The sequence below is a fragment of the Dysidea avara genome, chromosome 6 (assembly GCF_963678975.1).
Source record: "Dysidea avara chromosome 6, odDysAvar1.4, whole genome shotgun sequence".
Classification (NCBI taxonomy): Eukaryota; Metazoa; Porifera; class Demospongiae; order Dictyoceratida; family Dysideidae; genus Dysidea; species Dysidea avara.
The window spans coordinates 30,670,114-30,694,003 of record NC_089277.1 but is presented as its reverse complement, the minus strand read 5'-3'; the positions used below and the strand labels follow the sequence as shown (position 1 = coordinate 30,694,003).

Genomic DNA, 23,890 nt, shown 5'->3' with positions numbered 1-23,890 from the left:
ATGGACACTAACAGAGAAAACAAGTAAAGATACAGTTGTTTTGTGAAGAATCATAAAACACTGAAACATTCTTAACAGCACATAATAGTGCCATACCTAATTAACCTCAACACATTTACCCACTCAAATTATATAGTGTGACAAATCACATTTAATTGTGGGTTTGGGTTTACAATATTTGGTAATAATATGCATACTAGTTGTGTTCCTGTAAGTGGTACTGCTAACACACTGTACAATACAAAATTTTATTAATTTGTTAATGAGATATTTACATACATAAAAAATCTTTTAAAAATCTTACCTTATTAGTAAGACCACATTTGTGACTGGATTTTGGAAAAACGATTCAAATCGCACATTAGAAATTCGAGATAAATAGTTTTAAAGAATTCAAGTCAGCATAACTTGCCAAGGATAGCAAGCACACTTATGAAATTTTCATAAAAGGTACATCAATCTATTACCTTTCAGAACACTTCCAGTACTTGTAGCTGCTTGCAGAGTTTCCTGCCAAATAAGATAGAAAATCTGAGCAGTTGGACAACTGAAGTAGTATTACGAGTGCTCACAAAGGAGTGGAGGGAGGAGATGGCAGGGAGGGCTAGAGATAGACTTCAAAATGGAGGCAGAACATGATTAGAGTCAAGACATGAGATTACAGGGCTGCGCTGGCTCCTTAATGGCTGATATGTAGCAAAATCAACAGAAAAAACGTCTGGCCAACATTATCAGGCCATTTACCAGTATACCACTGATTCTTGCCAAGCCAGACCCTTCACAAGGCCAGATACTGCCATTCGAGATCTCTATACCACCCAGAAAAGTCGTCTGTTAAAACCAGTCTCATGCAAATAGTTTGAGTAGTACTGAGGGTCAAAACTAGCAGTACAATAGTGTGGCTATTTACTGGTGGTGTTAGTTTGATTTTACCTGATGTGAGATTTGGATCGGTTTTGTAAAATCTAGTCACATTTTAATAATATAGGAGACAAACATGTGCTCAATAATTAGGTCTTCAACATAACTTGACTCATATTTGTAGCATTACCACCAATTAGCACCATTACAGCAATAAACTCATCAGAGGTGGAAGTGCCTTTTAACAAATATCTGCCTTCTGTGTTTTCCCATTCCTTTTATCTTCAATTAGTCATCTTATCCTTCATGCCAGCTACAAAGACATTATTTTTCCATATCAATACTTTCCTTAAATGAGAGAGAGCATTTATTTAGATTATACAAAATTTTATTTGACACGCTTAACGGACTGTAGTATCCTTGTGATAGCATTGGGTAGCAATTATGCAGGGCTTGTAAAGTGACTGTAATGGGCCACACCCAAATCATCTACTAAAAAAAATGTTTAGATGATGCTGCCTACCAAAGTATCCTAGCCTCCGAGAAAAGATTTTGGCTAGTTGCAAATCTCTGACTGATTTATGTACAACCTTACCATACCTACACCCTTACCATACCTACACCCTTACTATACCACAATTTTATAGTTTTATGAACAAGTGTCATGATAGGAGAGAAAATACATACAAAGTCAGCCATGTGACGGTTAATAAATACAGGAAACCAATGTTATTATTAACACCCTGTACACTGTACTTCACTTATAATCAGGTTTTGTAAATCTGTAACTCCTTGGTGGCTCATTTCTTCTTAGTGGGAATAAACACTACTTATTTTCACAGGTTTTTCACAAAAAGGAGACCAAACTACTTTATTGTAAGTTCATTCACTTATTTATAACCAATCATGAAGTAGATTTTTGCCATAAACAAAGAAATGTTCACTACATGTATACACACATAGAAGTATGGATGTCTTCATCAGTACAAGTACACAAAATAATTTGGAATTTTCAACTAGAGTAGGGACCATAGCACATCGATAAAAAGTACTGAAACAAGTTGGAGTAGTCTACGACATTAAATCATAGCAAAACAAAAAGGAGTGTTTTTCCCAAATGTGCTCAAGATACCATAATGGAAATGCATAACACTTCTTATTGTTTTACTGTGATTTAATATCGTGCACTGCTCCAGCTTGTTTCAGTACTTTTTACCGATGTGATATGGTCCCTACTCCTATGATCAACCTGTCACATAGCATTTCAAATCAAGAAAAGCACCTCTGCAATCCATGCATACCGAAAGAAAGAAATAGCGCCCTGCACCCCAGTTATATCAATTATCACCTGAAAAGTGAAGTATCCATTATGCTTCATTGTCAGCTATGTATTTTCAACCCGTTACACAGCAGTACAAATCAAGAACTGTTTGAAAACCACCTCCGTAATTAAAATAGCCGCTATAGAAAATACAGACGATTTCTATTACAAAGGGAATCCATCACGTGCTAGCTACCACCAAATTAACACTCAATGCTGTCACTAAGATGAATGGGACACAAAGGAGGGCACTGGTAAGTCCATGAAGAATACATTGTACATACTGCGGTATGCCAAAAGGCACCTCTCATGCCGAAGCAATGTCAAACTGTGAAAAAAATCAAGTCTGTATCCTTAGCCATTGTCAAGTTACGCTTTTCTGAAGGAATCAGTCAACTACTTGGTCTGTCAGTTACTCCTGTTAAATAATTACTATTTTAAATTTCTTAGCAACTTGTTGAAAGCATTTCTGGTCAATCTGAAGGCTTGTTTGGCTTAGTTTTGGCTACCTTATCGGCGTCAAGGAAAATTGAGGCTGGTTTTTGGGTAATGTTGTAGGCCATGCCTACTCCTTTGTGATCCTATTATACAATACGTTATATGATAGGCTTGTAAATCATTGTTATTGTGAATTTGCTGACCTCTCTTATTATTAACTCTTGCCACAATGTTATGTGATTGGATTTTGGAAAACAATCCAAATCGCACATTAGAAGTTTCGAGATAAATGGTCCGGTTTTAAAGAATTCAAGTCAGTATAACTTGCCAAGGATAGCAAGCATGCCTATGAAATTTAAACAAAGATACATCAGTCTATTACCTTTCAGACCACTTCCAGTACTTGGAATAAACATGTCTCCCATGATTCATTGAAAGGGCTTCTCAAACTTTAAAATTTGTTGCATCATAACATATACACATGTAATTCTTCAGCCAAGAGGAATGCATTCAGAGCACTTGTCCTACCAGTTTTAGATTATGCAAGTACCGTGTGGAATCCTCACACTCAGAAAAACATTTCTGAAAATCCAAAATTGTGGGGCTCGTTGGGTGTGTGGCAGCAGGTACAACTGTCATAGTCACACATGGTCAAAGTCATCTAGTGAATGTTGTCATGAGCTTCACTGGCCATCTCTTTCTACTCGTTGGAAGTATCTTACAATAGTTACCATTTATGATGTTTATCACTGCCACATTTCCTTACCTTTTTCAAGCTCCTTTTCATTTACCAATTCTTGTACAAGATCTCACTCCCTTTCGTTACAGTGTAAGCAGTCATCAATAAACTCTTATAGGTTTTCTTTTTTGGTAATGGTATCTTTTATGGAATTCTGTCCCACATGATATTCTCTCTCTTCTCACTTTAGACGAGAGTTGTATAAATTTTTGTAACACTATTTTTTTTCTCTTGCTACAGTATTTAGTTATTTGTTCTGCATTGTACTAATGTCCTTGTAATGTTTGTTGTTCTCTGTTTTTGTATCTTGTGTTTTTGTAGGTGTTCCTCCTATAGGCATTTACCTTTTGTAATTACCTTACCCTTATGGTTAAACAAATAAAATAAATAAATAAATAAATACTTGCAGCTGCTTGTAGAGTTTCTCACCAAATAAGCTAGAAAATCTGAGCAGTTGGACAATCAAATTAAGCAGTATCATGAGTGCTGACGAAGGAGTGGGGGGTGGAGGGTGGTAGAGTGGGTAAGGGATAGACTTCAAAGTGGAGGAAGACCTCGATTGGAGTCCAGACTCCAAACACGAAATTACAGGGCTGTGCTGGCTCTTTAGTGGCTGATATATAGCAAAATCAACAGAAAAAATGTCTGGCCAACATTTCTAGTCCATCTACCAGCTAACCACTGATTCTTGTCAAGCTAGACCCTTCACAAGGCCAGACACCGCCATTCGAGATCTCTACACCACCCAGAAAACACGTCTGTTAAAATCAGCCTTGAGTCGTTTGAGTAGTACTGAGTGTCAAAACTAGCAGTATGATAGTGTGGCTATCCACTGGTGGTGTTAGTTTGATTTTGCCTGATGTGCGATCTGGACCGATTTTGTAAAATCTGGTCACATATAAGACTTTGTACAAATCCATATAACTTTCACATGGTCATTATTCATTACACAAACAAGACAAGTGTTAACAAGCTTGACAGCTGACAATGTCACATTAGACTTATTGCAAACATATGACAGTCACTCTGTATGGCAGCTAATACTTGTTTGGTTGAGGGTGAGCACTAGTTGCATAGGACAATGTACAAAGAGTTTGCCAGCCTACAATGAACTGTATTACAAGCTTCATAAGTTGTTTGTGTAATATTGTTATTGTACGTGAATGGATTGACGTTACCATCTTTTGACTAGTGTGGGGCTCTCTCAGCTTCACCTCAATAAACATCTCAAGGATATTGCTAATTCATAAACACACATTCATGACATTCCCTAATGTTCTTTCTGATGGTTTATGAAGCCAACAATGTCATTTGCAGTGAATGCTGTTATACTTTCAGTACAATACCATTATAGAGAGTTATAGAAATATTACAGAGACTTTTCAGTGTCAATACAGCCAACATTTTTCACATGTTCACTGAAGCATACATAAAATGTTTTATCCATGTTGGTACTAACAGTCAAGTACATTAATAGTATTATAAGTATGTACGTGTTGAGCTGAATCCTCAAAAACATTTAGTAACTCATGGATGCAATTGCACATGATCTTGAAATAAATTTGGCTCATTTGTAGTGCTACTTGACCCGCTAAAAATATTTCAAAATCTATTGTTTAAATTTCTGACATGATATTACAGCCAATCAGAATTTTAGCCATGATACATTTCCTATAGGGAAGCCATAAAATGCTTACAGCCCTTTTCCGAACTTGTAATGGAGCCAATTTGCATGTGTCTGTTATTGACACCTTGGCTGTCACCATTAATCATATAGTTGACTGAAATGTTTACTCTCTTGAGAAAAAAATCCACTTTTAATTTTTAGCTATATTTCAGAATCCAGCTCAACTTGTACATACTATAGGTACTCATCAATGTGATGTAATGTGTACACAATTGTATTACCAACAACCAGCCTGTGGTCACTAACAAGGTGTACACCTGGTTTAAATAGTACATGTAAATAGTAACATGGTACTTGGGAATTTGAAAAAAAAAGTTATGTAGTTTGTGACAATTAGCTAATTCTTTCTTCAAAATTCCAAACCTTAATTGAGAAATCATTATTTCAAATACACACAACACCAGTATACAGTGACAACTGTCAACAATGTCACTGTTGTTACTGTATTACACTATTTGTACAACCAAGAGGGGGTACAACATTACTTATACAATATTAACTCATCAACATACTACCTGGATATCATGTTGAATGGCACATTATAGTTAATTTGTGAATACTACACTAAATATAAAATACTAACCATTTAAATGATATAGCCAATTAATTTTCACTAAACATGACCATATATGGTAACATTTATGGGAACACTTTGTATACAAGTCAACACACTACACATTGTATCAACTCACCAGCCACTTCCCATTCACATCCACACCATTCTGTAGGTGTTGTTGTACCACACTGAGTCTGCCATCATAAGCAGCAAGACATAATCCCTTAATGGTATACTACAGTGTACATATAATGTAACAAATAACATGTCATGTACTATACAGCTACACTACTGGACACAATACACAACATGGTGGGGTGAGTTAGAGGTGTAATTTTTATCCCTATAACAAGTGGATGACTACCCCACACATAATGGGAGATGATAAAATAACATAACATATTGAATACACATGACTAAGGTATCCAAATAGAAAAGTATTAACACACAACACATCCAGACTGTGGGAGAAACTTTTGTGTGTTTTGTGATTTTGCTTACAACCATGAATGTTTTTATTGTGAACCTTCATAACATGTATCAACCACAAAAAGTTATCCACCTCAAATGATTACATTGTATGGGTATCAATTGTAGTATGAGTGACATTTCCAGAGGTCACTATTTGACATTTGTCCTTACTTGAAAACATTATCTTATATTTAAAGCACCACTGTATGTGTACAGAGAATACAGCAGGAAGGAGTATATCAAGAGGCTAATACAGTATGTAGAGGCAGAGGAAGGTAGAAAATTTGGGAAGGGGGGCTCAAAATTTTTTGAACCGACACTTGTATGAAATGAAGGCTTGTTCATGGTTGCAGGGATTGCAACATTGTGCAAAGCACACTCAACATGCAAAGCATAGTTCAGGGTCTGGGGACATGCCCCCCAGAATATTTTTTGAAAAATAGGTACTACGAGATTGAAACTGGTGGCAATTTTTATAAAGTATTGTCAATTAAAATCTTTCAGGTACAACATATGTACAATGAATCCTTCTACTATAGAGCTGCTGGTTTTGAAACCACGATGGTATTTAATCACGTGATACACTCATAATGTTACACAAGGTAATTATTAGAGGAACTCTGCCTCTCTCATCTGAAAGTTGTGGGGGGTTCCAGCCTCTCTAGCCCCCACCTTCCACCGCCACTGGTATATATGAGGTGAAACCAAGTGTTGTGTTTGCCTCAAGACACTCACTGAGTGCTGTACGTTTCCTACACACAAGTCTTAATGTGTTGTAAAACACTTTCATGGACAAATATTTAATGGATACAAAATGAACACTCCAAATTAATATGACCAGAAAGCACTTTAAACCAGTTAAAGCACCGCCACAATTGTGTTATGTATCAGTGTGGGATCAGAGTGAAGTAGCCTAGAAGTATTAGACACATGTGCACCAGTCTAGTAGTGTGGATACTGCTTATTGACAGTTCAAACGATATGAAGTAGGTACTGGTTGTTCAGTTAGCAATATTATTTTCTTTCTTGTTTGTTTGTAGGCAAAAAACTTTAGTGGCCAGTGCAGTCATCACATGATTGAACACTATAGTTAAATGCCTTGTGCTTTAATTCAAGATTCTTCCTAGTTGGATATTAAGACACATGCAGCGTTGACATAAAGTAAGTTATATTAGTCAGCAGTGTAGGCAAAGTATGTAGTGATGTATAACACATTTTTAAAATGTCCATACATGTGTATGTGTGTTGCATGACTGTCCACTCTGGCATATGGCAAAAGTCTAGCTACATCACTAGGTAGTGAGTATGTATAGAGAAGGTAAAATTAGTCCAAAATTTACTGTACTGTGTTTTTTTGGTTGAGTCAGAAACTCCACCATTCCATAGAATGATGTAATTTAATTATTTTAGTTCAGATTCTTATCAGATTCTTATCAGATTTATGGTGCTGGTTTTCTTGAACATTTAACTTAATCATTAACCTGAGGTGGACTGCATGCCCTCCTTGAAGTTAATAGACATTTAATTTAACTTCACATAGCCAATAGCAACACATGTGACATAGGCAAGTTGATCTGCAACTACAGTTAAGGTCTTGACTGGGTAAAAATCCACCTTGACTTTAAATGTTTCAGTGTTTGACTGCTTTATTCCTTATTTTCCAATGTGTACTGGCACTTGTACCATAACAAGTGTGGGCTTGCAAAAATAGGGCATGTGTAGCATAAAATTTGCCTACATTTTCAAACTTCCATTACTCAAAACGTTTAATTATATCATGCTATGCTCATGTACTCTTCTGCCGGCCCTTATTAAATGTTTAAATGGCTATTTGATACAAGTTACAGAATGCAAATATTCTATATACTAAGATATGACTGGTTGTGTGGCAGGATGTAGTTTGTGCCCACCCTATAGTATTTTCACAGGTCCGGTCAAATACCAGCTAATTTCTTGGTGTGTCTTCCCAACAGCTATGAAGAAACATCATTACAATCATAGCAACTTGTTATCTGCTGGAACTTTGAAAGATCTTATTGGAGATTCTTACTTCTTGTGAGTTGCAATATAATTCCTGCAAACTCACATATAGTTTTTGATTGTGGGTTTTGAATTTATCCGGCCCACAAGTAATGTATGTAGAATGATTTCATTGCCTTGCATGACCATTGACCTACCTAAGTACAGTCATAAGCTATAGTGACAACTCCTTACATTTGACATATGTGGAAACGTATGATCAATAGAATGATTCTGGAGGTCTTTTACCAGTGAATATATTGAGCTACACATATTTTTGTACACGCAGGCTACAAGTGGCCTTGCACAAATACTGTACAAACATTTACTATATTAGAGTTACTTAAAAATCTAACCTCTCTTTTCGCCATGTTGTATGAAGCATAAGCAGCGGAAGGAGAGTTGCTTTTAGCTACGCGCCACGTCCCGCGATGAATTTCACGTGATTTACCGAAAGGGTAGGCGATGCATCTCGAGATGGATGTGATGATGGAGGTTCCTGGGGAGGTTCTATGATATTACTTGTGCGGCGCCAGGTTAGTTACGCAAGATAGCTACATGTTCACTTGATTTAAATTACAGTTGTACCGGTAAATTTATGTATATTCGTGTATATTTTTTGCATAGCTGGCTGTTTTCAACTCTTTGTACTTATTAAATCAATGGCGGATCTAGAAATTTCAAAGGGGTTCAGGCTTAGGCGACGAGGGTAGATCTCAGCCTGCCAGCCTAGGAGACAGAAAAACCTTTAAACTTGGTCTTTACATCCACACTATCTGCACATTATTATAGGCAGACACAACAAATTGCAACAGCCCCCATGCCCATACAATAGGCAAGTAGGCCACCTTTACCATGCAATTATACACATGCCCATCTTCATATGTCAAGTGGTAGTCACTTCCATACCGCCAGTTGATACACTTGCAACCGGAATCACTGAGAATTTTGATTGCCGAAATTATTTTTGTCTTGATCACTTGATTTCACCTATAAAAGAGCCTTGATTCTTGATAGTCTACTGCAAAATACTAGTAAATTCTCGTGTATGGTAAAAGTTAGCTTTCAGAGGTGCTTTATCATCCCTTTTGCGGACATCTTGATTGGTTGATTTGCTTTTTTAGCCATTTCTTGGTTGGTTATTCACACTTCGTAAAAATATGATCAAGATGCTCTAATAGAGCAGTCACTTACTCTAATACATCAGTCAGGAAACACTAATGTAGCTACTGTAATAAAAGTCATTTCTCGAGTATAACCTTGAGTTGAAAGCATAATATTGAGCATAATAAACTTGATTCTTAGCACTGCTCAAAAACATAAATTATTTTGAGAATAATAGGCCTGGGCCTAGAGGCAACAATGGCTAGAGTTTACAGTTCACAGGTAGACATGGTTATCGCTTAGACAACTTAGTGGTTGTGATGTATATTGGTTGGTTAGCAGTTAGATGGCTTATAATATTAAATATTTTGGTATACACTTCAATTCCAAGCAAGCAACACCAATCCATCACAGCCATCCACATCATTATTATTGTGGGGCTCACCCCAATTAGCTATTACCACTGTACAAGAAGTTGTGTGTTATGGACATTTGTGCATAACTTTTCAATATTGAAATGCCACAAATGTTCAAAGTGCATACCATTACCATCACTTTGTTTACAATCTAGTATTGGTATTGGAATCTAGTATTGGTATTGGGCCAATACTACTGTTTTCATAAGAATTGGAATTGGGAATTATATTATACTACTACAAAGATTATCAAGTGTGAGTATAAAACAAATTCCTTTTATTTTACTGGTGCAGCAATAGACACTTGTAAGCATCATGCATAATGCTAATAATAGTAGGCAAAATTACTCTTCTGTGCAAATTTCCACAAAATGAGAAAAGGATTAATATACTCCAAAACCACTTCTTCTCGTATATAGACAAATCTTTGACAACTGTCTTGCACTTCAGTGTATACAAGGTTTAAGAGTTTACCACTCACAAGTGGAAGCAAATAATGAGCACTATACTGTTTATATGCATTGCATTAATCACTTCTATACTTAGGATGGTGCATTCTAAGGCTATCTGTTGTGTTAAAAGTTTGCCAGACACAGCTGGCCAGCAGTTGATATGTATGTATGTGGTAGGATTTAAAATGTGATATCAAACATGATGGCCTCATTGGCCCTGCAATTTTGCATTATTTTTAGTTCAATTTGGCTGTTGTATGTAATTAATTATATTTCACTTGCATGTGTTAATTATGTTTGTAGACCTGTTTGCCATAACAGACTTTGCACTGTTGGTACTATGGAGAAATGGGGACTAATCATGTACAGAAGACAGCTCTTCTGTATGATCCTCCTGTGCTGACAAGTAGCTTAGTAGGTTGGTATGGTAATAGCACTTGAATAAGCTCATCAGGTAAACTACTATACTGTACTGTGTCATATCGTAAATCAAGAAAAAATTGTCATCAAAATTTCCATTGCTAGCTGTATCAACGAAAATTAAAACGACAAAATTATTAGTTAATATGAAAAATTTGCACATACAAATAATTGACAAATTAGCTACTATCCACTGTTTATGCCACTCATCCTTTACATGTATTGCCAGAAACAACAGGATGCATGTACTACAATAAATGTGACTGGGCCTGCGATAATAGGGCATGTGGGCAGATGATTTTTGCCTACTTTTTCACAGTTTCATCACTCATAACGTTTTGTACCATTACGTTATGGCATTGCAATTTTCAGCTCTTAGTAAGCATTCAATTGGCATCATGATGCAAGTTACAGAATGGAAATATATTTTTCCAGTACTGAGATATGACCTATAGAGTGATGGACTGTAGTTTGTGCCCACATGCCCTGTTTTTGCAGGCCCGGTCACAAATATGAGTTGATAATAAATTACAGGACATTAACTTTATTCTGTCAAACTTTTTTTTGTCGCATATGAAAGTGACAAAAATATTTTGCAACAGAATTTTACTACGAAAAAATTTTCTATGCTGAAAATTTTCCTGATATATGGTATAGATCTATCTGTGTGCCATACTTGATTTTGCTGTAGCAGCTATCGATAAGTGGGGACTGATTGTCTACCAAGAGTATAACATACCATAACTACAGATGGTAGAGAGGAGAATGAGAAGATATCAGTTACATGAACACACAGTGACATGGAAACAAACTTTGTTTTTCTAAATGGGCTGATTTGTTCCATCAGCATAAGCTTCATGTATGTATAGCTGCTACATGTACTAGTAACAGTTAAGGACCCACAGAATAATTTCCATAATAATAAGTCACTGATTATTAATTGATACAACATGTTTGACTATTAGTAAACCACAAAATGAGCAGCGATAGTAAACCACATCCTTCACAAACCACCACAAAGAAACTTCTGTGATAACTGAAGTAGTAAGTGACATACCTGTGTAATTATACATGTGTAGATTTATGATAATACAAGCACCTCTAAATATAATTATAGTACAGTATAGCCTAATTATTTTGAGGGGCAAAATTTTTGAAGTTGTGCAATGTTGGTAATTTTCTCCCATGTATTAGAATATATGGAGGTTTAAATATTTCAAGGATAAAAACTGTTTGTAAACCCCAAAAAAAAATTTCCCCTTGAAATCTTTAGGCTATACGGTACACAGAAGTGTGGGGCAAGTCACGTTGGGTGGCTGTAAGTTACAAAGTGTTTTATAACTTTGTGTGCAAAGCACACTAGCACAATATTAGGGAGTCTGGGCCTCACAGGAAATTTTTGATATTTAAATATAATAATTACTTTACTTTGGCAACTGGGTATTGGAAAAGTAAGGGGGGCACTGCCCCTCTGACTTTAAAAGTGGGGGAACTGCTCCACCCCCATTTCTCTGCTCGTTCCCATAGCTACGACCTGCACAAGTAAAGCAGCTCCTTAAGATCTTCAAATGGAAGTAGTCAGAAATTCCTGTAATATATAGACAGATTTTCATCTACACAGTAGTTGTGTTTTCTGAGGGAAAATTTTTTTCGCATCTTTTACACGTAGGCCCTAATTCACAATAAAGTATTTTCACCTTAAAAACTTAGTAGCTAAATTAAAATGGTATTGTTTAAGAATTACTCCCAAAGTTTTCCCTCGGAACTGTGGATGGTGGAAATTCATTATCCTCTTAATAAAATCATCACCATAAGGCATAAAGGGTTGCCAATTAAAAAAACAGTAGATCCAAACTTGTAAAACGGTAACAAACAACAGTAGATCCAGATGGAAAGTTCTACTCTAACACATACAAGCTCTAATTTATGTATTAAGCAAGCCACGTAATTAATAATCATTACAAGATCACAATAATTACATTACACATTAATTATATACAGTCAGTCATTACATCCACTAAACCACATTATATCACACACAAAATGTCTACACACAATCACATACAGTACATAGTACGTGAGTCTCAGTGTGAGCTCAAGGGTGTGAACTCAACAGTGTCTGATGTTCTAGAAACTTGTGACTATCATCTATCATTAATGCTGTTGCTAAAACTTTGATGATAACATTGATCCTTGATAATGTTGAGGACTGGATCAAGACTGACCTGTAATATTAACAGTCAGTTAAACATGATGTACACATCTACACACTACTATGGTTGATGTACATATATATATGGTCCATATCATCAAGAGTTCACAATATAAAAAGAGAGGAGAGTGTCCTACTGCAGTATAGCCTGTATAAATGTGAACCTCAAAGTAATACAGTAAAACTTTGATTACTTTAGGATATCATGTTAACACATAAAGTGTTAAGGAGCATTGACAATGTTATCAGTGGACTGCTTATTGAAGCCATAACTACAACAGTCAGCGAAACTTAACGCCCTGACCAACTACCATATGGGTATTTAATTTCGAGGGGTTTAAATTTTCGTGGATTTCGTGGTTACCTCTGATCCATGAAAATTAACATCCACGAAAATAATTAACTTTATTTGTGAATGGGTAAGCAATTTATTTCTTTTTTTAATATCAGGTCGAAGCCACGTGTTAGATATTGATGGCCTTACGAAAGTTTCTTCGCCCAGTGGACCATTCCGGACCTCATGAATCACCAAAAGTTGTCAATGTTGAATATGACGAGCTTCGTGATATGTGCGGCAAAGGAAAGAGCAGAGGAACGTACCAGAGGCTATCTGATGAAGAAAGAGCGACAGTTGGAAAGTTTTCCAGTGAACATGGTGTGGCCAGTACTGTAAGGAGATTTGAAGCGTACAAACTTGCAGAAAGTAGCATTAGAGACTGGCGGAATTTGTACCGACGGGAATTAGCCTTAAAATCTGGGGAAGTCAAGGTTGGACAGGAGATTTGTATTGATGCGCTACCATCTAAGAAGCGGGGAAGGCCTCCGTTATTGGGCGAGAAGCTTGATTGCCACCTAAGAGAAAAATTCTTGGCATGAGGTCTAGAGGCACACCAATAGGAACAAGTGTAGTCATCGGTATTGGCACTGGAATATTGATGAAGCATAAGAAAACAACAGCTACTTCTGTAAAGCTTACCAAGGAATGGGCTAAAAGTGTACTACGTCGGATGGGGTTTAGTAAGAGAAAGGCTAATAGCAAGTGTAAAGTCAGTCCTATTAACTTTAAGAAATCAAGCAGCAGTATCTAACTGATATTCATGCTGCAGTTATAATGGAGGATATACCACTAAACCTGGTCATCAACTGGGATCATACTGCCACCAAAATTGTCCCTTCGAGTCAGTGGACCATGGAAAGAAAGGGCACAAAGAGAGTAGAAATAGCGGCTGTGGATGATAAACGGCAGATAACAGCCATCTTTGCTTGTACACTGTCGGGGAAAATTTCTGCCCATGCAGTTAATATACCAAGGTACCACCCCTGAATGTTTGCCGAAACATGTCAATTTTCCATCCGACTGACATCTTACCTACACAGCCAACCACTGGGCGAATGAGGAAACTTCTATTGCCTACATAGAAAATATTATCATTCCCTATGTTCGCAAAGAAAGACCTTTGCTTGGCCTTAGCAATGATCAATGTGCACTTGTTTTGTTTGATGTATTTAAAGCACAGTGTACAAATAAAGTGCTGAAGAAACTGGAGGATAACAATATCCTTTATGTGACTGTGCCAAACAACTGCACCGACAGACTGCAGCCACTTGACCTCTCAGTCAACAAGCCAGCTAAAGATTTTTTGCAAAGCAAATTCCAGCAATGGTATGGAACTGAGATCTGCCAGCAATTAGACAAAGGAATGACAGAACAAGTAGATATGTGGATGAGTGTAATGAAACCACTGGCTGCCCAGTGGGTGATAGACTTACGTTCATATTTGTCAGCTCGTCCTGCCATAATTGTAAGCGGCTTCCGTTCTGCTGGCATCAAGGACTGTATTGGACAATGATAACTAAGTTAATATTACATGATATATTCAAATTAATTACATTTCATTGTATTTCATTTTACAGCATAAATTGATTAAAATTGTGTTACACTTTAACTTTTATGATTATGGAAACACACTAATGTATTGTTTTTCAATACATTCAATGAGGTGTTGACGCCTGCGATCTTGTTGAAACTTGAAATTGGTTCTTCCAAAAGCCAAGTGTGTGGCAAAAGCAATGGAGAAGAGACCACAGTCCTTGTATCCTTGTTGCTTTTACACAACCGGCACCATAAAATTGACTTTGGAAGCAAAAGTCCTTTCAATCCTTCGCTTAGTGGAATCATCAACTCTTTCGTAGAGTGAATCATACACTTTCACCTCACCACGTCGGCATCCTATACTACTTACTGTGATCCAATGGGAAGATCGACAATGAACTATTTGCAAATAGTTATCTGTCCAAGCTCCCACGTAGTATTGTACCAGAGTAGATCTTAGACCTTGTAATGATGGAAATTGGGCAATTAACATCTTCTGGGCAGCATGAATGACTTTGTCATCAAGCTCATCACCCATTAACAGCATTAGCCTTTCAGAATTCTTCAATTAAGAACCATGAACTTGTATCCATATACCAATGCCTTCACCCCCCTCATCAACATTCTCATCATCGACAACCTTTCTCTTCTTCTTGTCTGATACCACTGAACTGTTGTCATTGATGGCTATAACATCCTGGCTAGTCCCTGTATCATTCGATGTATGGCTAGTACCTGCACTGCTTGACGAATGGCTAATCCCTGTATCGGTTCCTGAATGACTGGTCCGTGTATCGGTTGAGGTAAGGCTACTCCCTGCATTGCTTGAAGTGCTGCTGGAGGTTAGGGCTATGACTGCAGGTGAAGCGCTGGACATGGTAGTGGGATTGAGCAATTTCTCGATCTTCATCACGTACTTTTTCTCCCCTGTAAAAGTCAGCTTGCATGGCACTTCAAGCCCTCCTTGTGGGAGATCACTTGAATATTGGCGAGTACCAGTAACAGTGCATTGAACAGAGCCACGATTCCGCAAGAACAACGAACAAGCAGCAGAGATCTTCGGCACGTGACCTATAATATCACCAGCTCTCACAACTGACACGGCAAAAGGATCGAGCGCGTTCCCTTCTTCTTGTAAACACAGAAACGTCTGCCCACAACTAGCTTCCCAGATTTCTTGATAGATATGGTAGCCACGAACAACCAACTCACAACTGTAAAACGTGGTCTCAGCCATTATTCCAACAGAAACACGTGCAATGTCACGTTAGATCCACGAAATTTTAAACCCACGAAATAAAAAAAAGAAGATTACGTGGCGGTCATCCACGAAAATTTGAACCCTCAAAATTGATATGAAAATAGTCATCCACGAAAATTTAAACCCTCGAAATAAAATACCCGTACGGTAGCACATTGAAAGTGACTATAGGTATTGCATCATAACTTTGAGATTCACATTTGTACAAGCTATAGACCATATTCCAAATGATGTCACACAAATTTTCTATTTGGGGGATTCTTATATTTTCGAGTATTATCACCAATGGCGATCGAGATTTCAAAGATTGATATAGAGGCTAACAAGCTAGATATCGAGGCGAAACTACCAGGTTTGGTTATTACAGGAAAGAAACAATAGTTTTTCTTCTAGACTTTGAAAACCAGGTGAAAATTTCTAACCCGGCGTTAGAGAATAGATTTTACACCCTTATAACTGTACCTGTTAGTTTTAGGTCTTCCAGGATTGAATAGAGATCCGAATCTTATTAAGCCCCATTGGAACTCTCACTCGAAAATGTTAGAATACCCCAAATAGCCGCAGCCATTTTATTTTGTGACGTCATTTAGAATACGGTCTATACTGTAGTAGGACACTCTCCTCTCATTTTATATTACGAACACTTGATATCATAATACCAAGGGTTTATAAACTCTTACTAATAATGGAACCTATAGGACACATGGTCCCATTTACGTAGCCATAGTTTCTAATAATTAACTGTTTTGTATGGCTTCACCATGAAATTCACAGGGCCTAAAACAACCAAGTTGTCACCATGAAGCACCTTGTACTAACAGAAATCTATTAAGCATTTTGTTCTCTACTATTTACAACAAATAGGGACTCTCTTGTGGTGCAAGTTACAAATTTAGCCCTTCAGAGTGAGCTCTTCCTTCGTGCTTGGCCCTGTGGGACTGAATTTGTTGTTAGACACTATTCACCTGCTTATCTACCATAGTGTGGAGCTACCTTTTCTATCAGGTATTTAGTTTACGCATTAATTCTACCCATGTCACACAAAAATTTGAAACAGTTTTTTTTCTCTTTTTAATTCACCATTGCCAGGCGGAAGCAAGTATTAAAAACTGGCTTCCGCACAATTGTACTACTGCTTGTCCATCCGAAATTCGATAGTCGTATCTTGAAAAAATGAACAACTAGTCATTTTGTATCAAGACTTGTAATAATAGAGCTTGGTAATCTCATTAAATGCTGATGATCTGTGTTTATGCAACATAATTATATTCATTTACAAATGACAGGAACTGGTGGTCAACCACAGTAATGATTATATTTAAGCCAGGCCACATATCAAGACAATACAGTACCCAGTTATTTTAGGTTACCCTTATAGCAGCTGGCCAGACAAAAAGAGATTCATAATATTTGTATACAATGTATATACAAATAGGAACCCTTATATGGTCATATTTTACCTTCTTATGTTGATGGTAATCTCCCTGTGACTTTTTAAATAGTTCTCTTTCATGTTGCTGTTTATCTAATAGTTTGTATTGTTCAACAAGTTGTGTCTGTTCCGTCTTAACTTCTTAACATTGCCTCTCCAGTTCAGGTGGTTGTTGCTCCCAGAGTCTTTCATCTGATCTTAATTACTATGTACTGCAAAGTTGAAGTTGTCCCTGGAATAGATCATTATTTGATTCCAACTTCTTCTTAGGTTTTGTAACTGGAAAAGTACACTCAAATAATTTTATATTTCCCCACATTCATCACAGGTGTACTGCACATGGGCATAGGAAGTGGTGAGTTGGGGGGAGCATGTCCCCCAATAATTTGACTAGCTATTTAAAGGCTTCAGATCAACGATTGTGACAAGCGTCTCTAAAATTAATTTCTTAGTGGTTGTGACTTACACAAGTAAGAATACACTGCTGGAATGTTTCAAACATGTTTTTACTGCTAAAAATACACTGAAATTCAATCTCAGAGAGCTGGAGCTAGTTTTCAAAATGTTTCCTGGGGGGACATGCTCCAGACTCCAAGTTTAGTATGCCCAGCTTGTATTTTGTCTTTACCATTGTCTGGCCCCCCAACCATGAGGTGCTTGCTACACCTATGCTGCACTATATCATACATAATGTACAAGTGTGTGTAGTGCGTGCACGTGTGCTTCCATGTGTACGCATTGTCACTGTTGTGATAGTGTGTGTGCTAACATGCACATGCAGATGTATCTTGTATAATTTTGTGCAAATGTGTGTTTCCAGGAGCTTACAAGTGCCTTCGAGTATTGTATTTGCACCTTCGGCACTTATAAGTTCCTGGTGTTACATTGCTAATAAAGATGCAATGATAGGTAGAAACAAGACCATTACCTGGCCACTTAATGCCAACACTACACTAGGACAGGTACAAACTGACAAACAGCCGTGTGAAACTAGAGCATTAGTGAACAACAACTACTAGGAATCATACCAGCAAGGTGGTAATGGTGTAGGCAGAATATATTATGAAGGCATGAAACACTGGTGTGTGAGTGAATGTGAAAGCATAGGAATCATATAATATAATATAATGAAGTGACAAACACACAAGGACACACAAATGCATGCATGTAAGCACATGCCACACACACACAACACACATAACACACACACAACGCACACTAAAACCAGCCACGTGATATCACTAACTATACCAGTGCTGCGAAATATACCGAGTTTTTAGTTAAACCGTGGTATCTGTTTTGGTACCATCTAATTTCTAAACACTGCAAGGAATAAACAAAACATTCTTTAAAGCTTCACTATTTGTATGAAGTGTTCATATAACAATAATATCATACTGCAATCAGTTTGCAAACACAAGCCTGTCTTGAGTACATAAAAAATGTTTACAAACTGTACTGTACTTTTATATCTGGATCTAGCAGTAGAGCAGGGGTTAATCTAGGGGGGCACAGGCCCCCCTGGTTAGCTATTGCCCTTCCTAGGTTTATACCTAAAGCCTTGAGAAATGGAAAGGTTTAATTGATCCCAAAGTTTTATAATCCAATGGTCAATATTCAATGGCATCACAGTAAAATTTCACCAAAATTGTTACACCTAAATATTCAATATTTTCCTGGGGGAGCATGTCCCCAGACCCCCCTAGAATCCAAAGTGACTTACTTTGCCCCCTCTAGGTTAATATTCTGGGTTGAGCCCTGGTAGAAGTATAATGGTATATACCGGTTATACCACAATATTATGTAACAATATTGTACTGTTTGTGAAATATCAAAACTATTCAGTACTGAACTATACCCCAACACAAAATAGGTCATATCTGACCTGATTAGTTAAGTATGCACAAATCCAGTTAACTTCGCTATTTTAGAGACCTGAGGAATGGCACAATAATCACTGAGAGCAAAACCCGAGGTGATTATGTGCCATTCCGAAGGTCTCTAAAGTATACCAAATTAGAGCTAAAATAACACTTCTTAGATGAATACAATCATCTTTATGATCAAGCAATGTTGTCTTTACACTCTAGTAATGATATCTGATGGCTGTTGTGACTGAAATCCAGCACAGCACATGATGCGATATTGTCACGGGTGTATCTAACCAGTTTAGACACCTACCTGTGGGTATCTATTGGATTTTAAATACCTCATTAATAACTAAACTTCAAAGCATACTATGTGTGCCATAGTCTAATTGTTGATGTACTTGACTGGAATAACACTACTAAATATGGCAATAATGAAGCCATAAAATTATCAACAACCATCATCATTCTTTATAAGGTACTGTCCAAAATGAATCTATCAAACAGTAAAATAGCAGGGTTTGTATTTTCTGCCAACCAAAGACACACAACACACACACATGCTCGCACGCACGCGTGTGCACTCTCTCACACACACATACGCTCACAAGCATGTAAACGTGCACGCACTCACACACAACACACACTTACTCACATACACACTACACCTACTACACATGCATGCAATTAACGCATGCACACACACACACATACACTAAGACACATACACTAGGGTTGAGACAAATAGTTCGAAGCTTCCTTCGGTCTCATAACATTCGGATGCTGTTTTACCCCACCAAAGCTTCAATACCATGGATACCAGCATGTTAAACCAGTTGTACAAGTATTATCACTCATTGTGGAAGCTACCATTTACATATTTTTTGATGTAATTGTAGCTTAAACAATGGTTATACTGGAGCTATAGCAAAGTGTAGGAATTTGTGCTACAGTGTACACCCTAAGAACCATCAATTGTGGTCGTTAATAGTTGACGTGACATTTGCAACAAAGCTTCGAAGCTTCGGTAACATTTTGAAAAGAAGTTTCGGAGGATGTATTTGTGCATTCGTTCCAAACCTAACATACACGCAACAAGCGTAAAGTGTACACATTTTATGCAAGACAAACACACAAATACTCACCAATAAGTAATATCCTCATTTCTTCTCTACTCTTGTACTTATGGTATATGGTGCCATCCTAGAGTAAGACATGTTGTCATGACAACAGTGACATCATAGGCTAGTGACACCACTATGGACATAGAAAGTATCGTAGTGAATCACCTAGTCAGTTGTGGTTCTGATGGTCAGTATTATTTTATTTTAAAGTTACAAGGGTAAAACTGGAACACTGATAATACTAAACTATGTAGGCTACAGCACTTGATGAGATGATCAACAAAATGGTATTTCAGTGAGGGTTATTCTGCCAATCTCAATGTACCATTTGATACTGGTGGGAAATATATTCTATCACAAATAGGGATACAATCCCAAGTGTCCATTGCATCATTCATTACAGGTGGATAATCCTGGGATAGTCCTAGCAAGGATAGACGCAACCTGCCATTACAGTATTTGAAAGAAAGAAAAAAAAGGAATTCAATCTATCCAGGTTACTAGGCAACTGGTATTCAAGTAGTATAATATCAACTTCTGTGAGGAAGTATTGTACAGTGGAACCTCCCTTATCCAGAGCTCTGGCTTGTAGTCTATCAAGTTTGGGTTAGATGAAAGTAGTCTGGCGTAGCTGACCCCCGTGCATAGCACGAGGGTCTGGTGACAGCCATATTCAGTACCTGTGCCAACCTTACAAAAAACTGGTACGTCCAATCAGATTGCTTAGTGACCAATTAACAACATTCTACGATGTAATTCCCGATTCATGGCAAGCTTCTTATGTCTTCTCCACAACCAGCACAAATGTAAGGGTTTGCTAAGGAAATAGACGTCACATCAAGTGCAAGTACAGTAGCTGTCGCGCTTTGTTACCAGAAATTTTCCACATTTTTCGTTTGTATTTTCAAATTTAATTACATTCCATCTGCACAGGTACTGAATGTGGCTGTCACCAGACCTTCGCGCTACACGCGCGGGTCGGCTACGCCAGACTAGCACAAGGAGGAAGCCTAAAGGTTGCTGTTTAGTGTTTACCTACTAAGTGGCTTGTGTTTATTCTACTAATGATAACTACCATTTGGTTGCTAGATGACAATACATTTTTATAACCCAGGGGAATGACCATGAATGATCTATAGTGACTTCTTCTCTACCCACTAAACTGTAAAGTGCAAACTGATAGCAGTCATTAAAACAGTTACTTCAGCATATTAGCCTGCATTTCTTAGCTACAGACATTTCTGAGATACGGACAGTAGTATGTACCAGACTGCCCGGATAAGAGAAGTTCCACTGTATGCATAATTGACCACTTGTTACTTACATAGCTAGGAATGTCAGGTTTGTGAAACACAACATGACATACAATTCAGTGACTTCACATTATGTTGGTGACATATTGTCCATCTTCAGTTAAAATAAAGTTAAACATCCTAATTTGGTTCCTCCAATATAAATAGCTACACTTATCAGATCAGTTATCGTTGATATTGAAAACACTGAGGTGTTGGGGTTGAACTTTTCTTGACATGTGACCAATCCACATGCAAACACTACAACATGTGTGTACACAGAAGATACTCTAATTAATACTCACCATTAAGATATTCTGATAAAACACAATTCTTTACTCTCCACCCTGTAAGTGTTTGAGGTATAATATTCCAGGCAGGTGTTATACTGAAATTACCTACAAGGAGAATTGTAACATTAGAAGCAGTAAAATACCAGACTGGAATTGGCACTGTCAAAAAATCTAACACTGCAATAAAATTATGTCATGGACTGCCAAACTAAACTTCTACACACAAACACAGAACAGCTTACCAAGGTACACATCTCCATCAAATGTTACCCTATATCATCAGGTCCCTGACTTGACCTCAAGTACCCTGTGTGTTAGATAACAGTGTGGATAATAACATGTCACCACTCATGAGTTATGGAATAACATTATTATATAAATAAGGATTGGATGTCCACCAGTATATCAGCAGGTGTAGATGACCTCCCTTATTTCAATACTTTTTAGCTTTTATCGATGTATGCCTATTGCATATCTCCTTCAGTGTGTTAAGTTTGATAAATGGTTATCATTCAATAATCGGTGGTCTACACTAAAAGGCTGAACTTTGAAAACCCATTACTTGAACAGTACAAAAAGACTATACAGCTGAGACATCAATAAAGCTAGACAACAGAAATTCTAATAGCATAATATTTATTATTTGTAACATTTACAGGAGATATGCATAATTGAGCACTTCCTTCTTATAGCTAGGAATGTCATTTAGGAAGATCTGTGAGACACATACAGTATGACATGTAATTCACATGTTACAATATTTGATATTGATAATGAGGTGTTGAACTTTTCCTGACATTGACCAAACCTCAACATTTATGTGCAAAGGAAATAATCTAATTAACACTCACCAGTAAGATCTTTCTATTGTTCTGATGTTCTCTTCATAAACAGTTAAGAAACCAGTGAAGTTCTACCTGGAACCAGCGACGTTCTGTCTGATCTGGCAGGTGTTATACTGAAAACAGCTACAAGGAGAATTGTAACATATGTAAGAAAGTGGTAAAATGTAGGACTGGAGATTACCGACACAGTCAAAAATTTATTGCACTTTATGTCATAAAAGTAAAACTACACCTCTTAATATACACACTAACACAGAACAGCTTACCAAGTTACAACCCCATCAAATGTTATGTAGTTCCCCACATCATCAAATTCTTTACTTAAACTTGATGGTCTGGAGACATCAACTTTATAATACCACAAAATCCTTGGAAAAGACCATAGAGATGTTGGCTTGGCCGGAGTATCATAGAATATCTCTGTAGATTCCTCCAGGTCCTTGTTATTGCTACTAGTGTAATGGTATAAAATAAAAAGGTTACTCAGTTTAAAGTGATAATTGTAATGATGTGTGTTTATATTGATAGACAAAAAAGAAGATGGAACTGCTATGACTGGCAAAAAGGCACATCTCAGACTGAAGCTACATCAAACTCAAGCCTGCAGCCTTATAGGAGTAGGACATAACGTCACGATGATTGCGTGACGTACCCATACTGTACATTTTCCCAGAGCTTAACTCTAGTAAGCCATGAAGTTTAGCACTGTGTTTATTTTGGAAATTGTACTTCACTAGTGTAGAAATCACTTTATATACTAAGCCCCGAATAAGTCCTAATGATATTACGGTGAATTTTGCAATAGTGCATTATTTAGAATAAATTCTGATCATAATTTCAGGTACATGTGTTTCTTCACTGTATTCTTAGTCACTAGTAGTAAATGCAATCGACTTTGGCATCTACAGTAGCTAGTACATTAGTTTTTCATCATGATTAGAATTCAATTCAATTATGCAAAACTATACGCATTGCGACATCATGTCCTACCCCCTCCCCTACCTGAAAGCAAGCTGCCAGCAGGCCCAGGGCAAAGAGTTAAAGTGGGGCCCCAGGGACAAGGAGGGTTCTACTCTGAATTACAACTTCAGCCTAGCTGTAAGTCGAAGACAAAAAAAAGGTCATTACATGCTGACAATGACAATCACTACCCCTCACCAACCATATCTCCTTATTTATAAGCTTGCTACACTGCTCCTCTGAAAT

The 23,890-nt window shown here is 37.3% G+C and overlaps 3 long non-coding RNA genes across 3 annotated transcripts in view; 1 reads left to right on the top strand and 2 right to left on the bottom strand.

Moving 5' to 3' along the window:
• Window positions 1-8,679, bottom strand: part of LOC136258854 (uncharacterized) — a 107,136-nt gene extending 98,457 nt beyond the window's left edge. Inside the window, exon 1 of the long non-coding RNA XR_010703054.1 lies at window positions 8,449-8,679. This is a non-coding gene — a long non-coding RNA (uncharacterized lncRNA). The remainder of the gene's footprint in view (window positions 1-8,448) is intronic.
• LOC136258853 (uncharacterized) lies at window positions 8,389-14,028 on the top strand. The gene is made up of 3 exons (XR_010703052.1): window positions 8,389-8,628; window positions 10,368-11,528; window positions 13,147-14,028. It is a non-coding gene; the product is annotated as an uncharacterized lncRNA (long non-coding RNA).
• Window positions 11,404-22,140, bottom strand: LOC136258851 (uncharacterized). Its single transcript, XR_010703037.1, has 6 exons — window positions 22,082-22,140; window positions 21,852-21,944; window positions 20,276-20,333; window positions 17,291-17,541; window positions 11,913-12,709; window positions 11,404-11,541 (listed from the first exon to the last, which is right to left on the bottom strand). It is a non-coding gene; the product is annotated as an uncharacterized lncRNA (long non-coding RNA).
• Window positions 22,141-23,890: the final 1,750 nt, after the last annotated feature.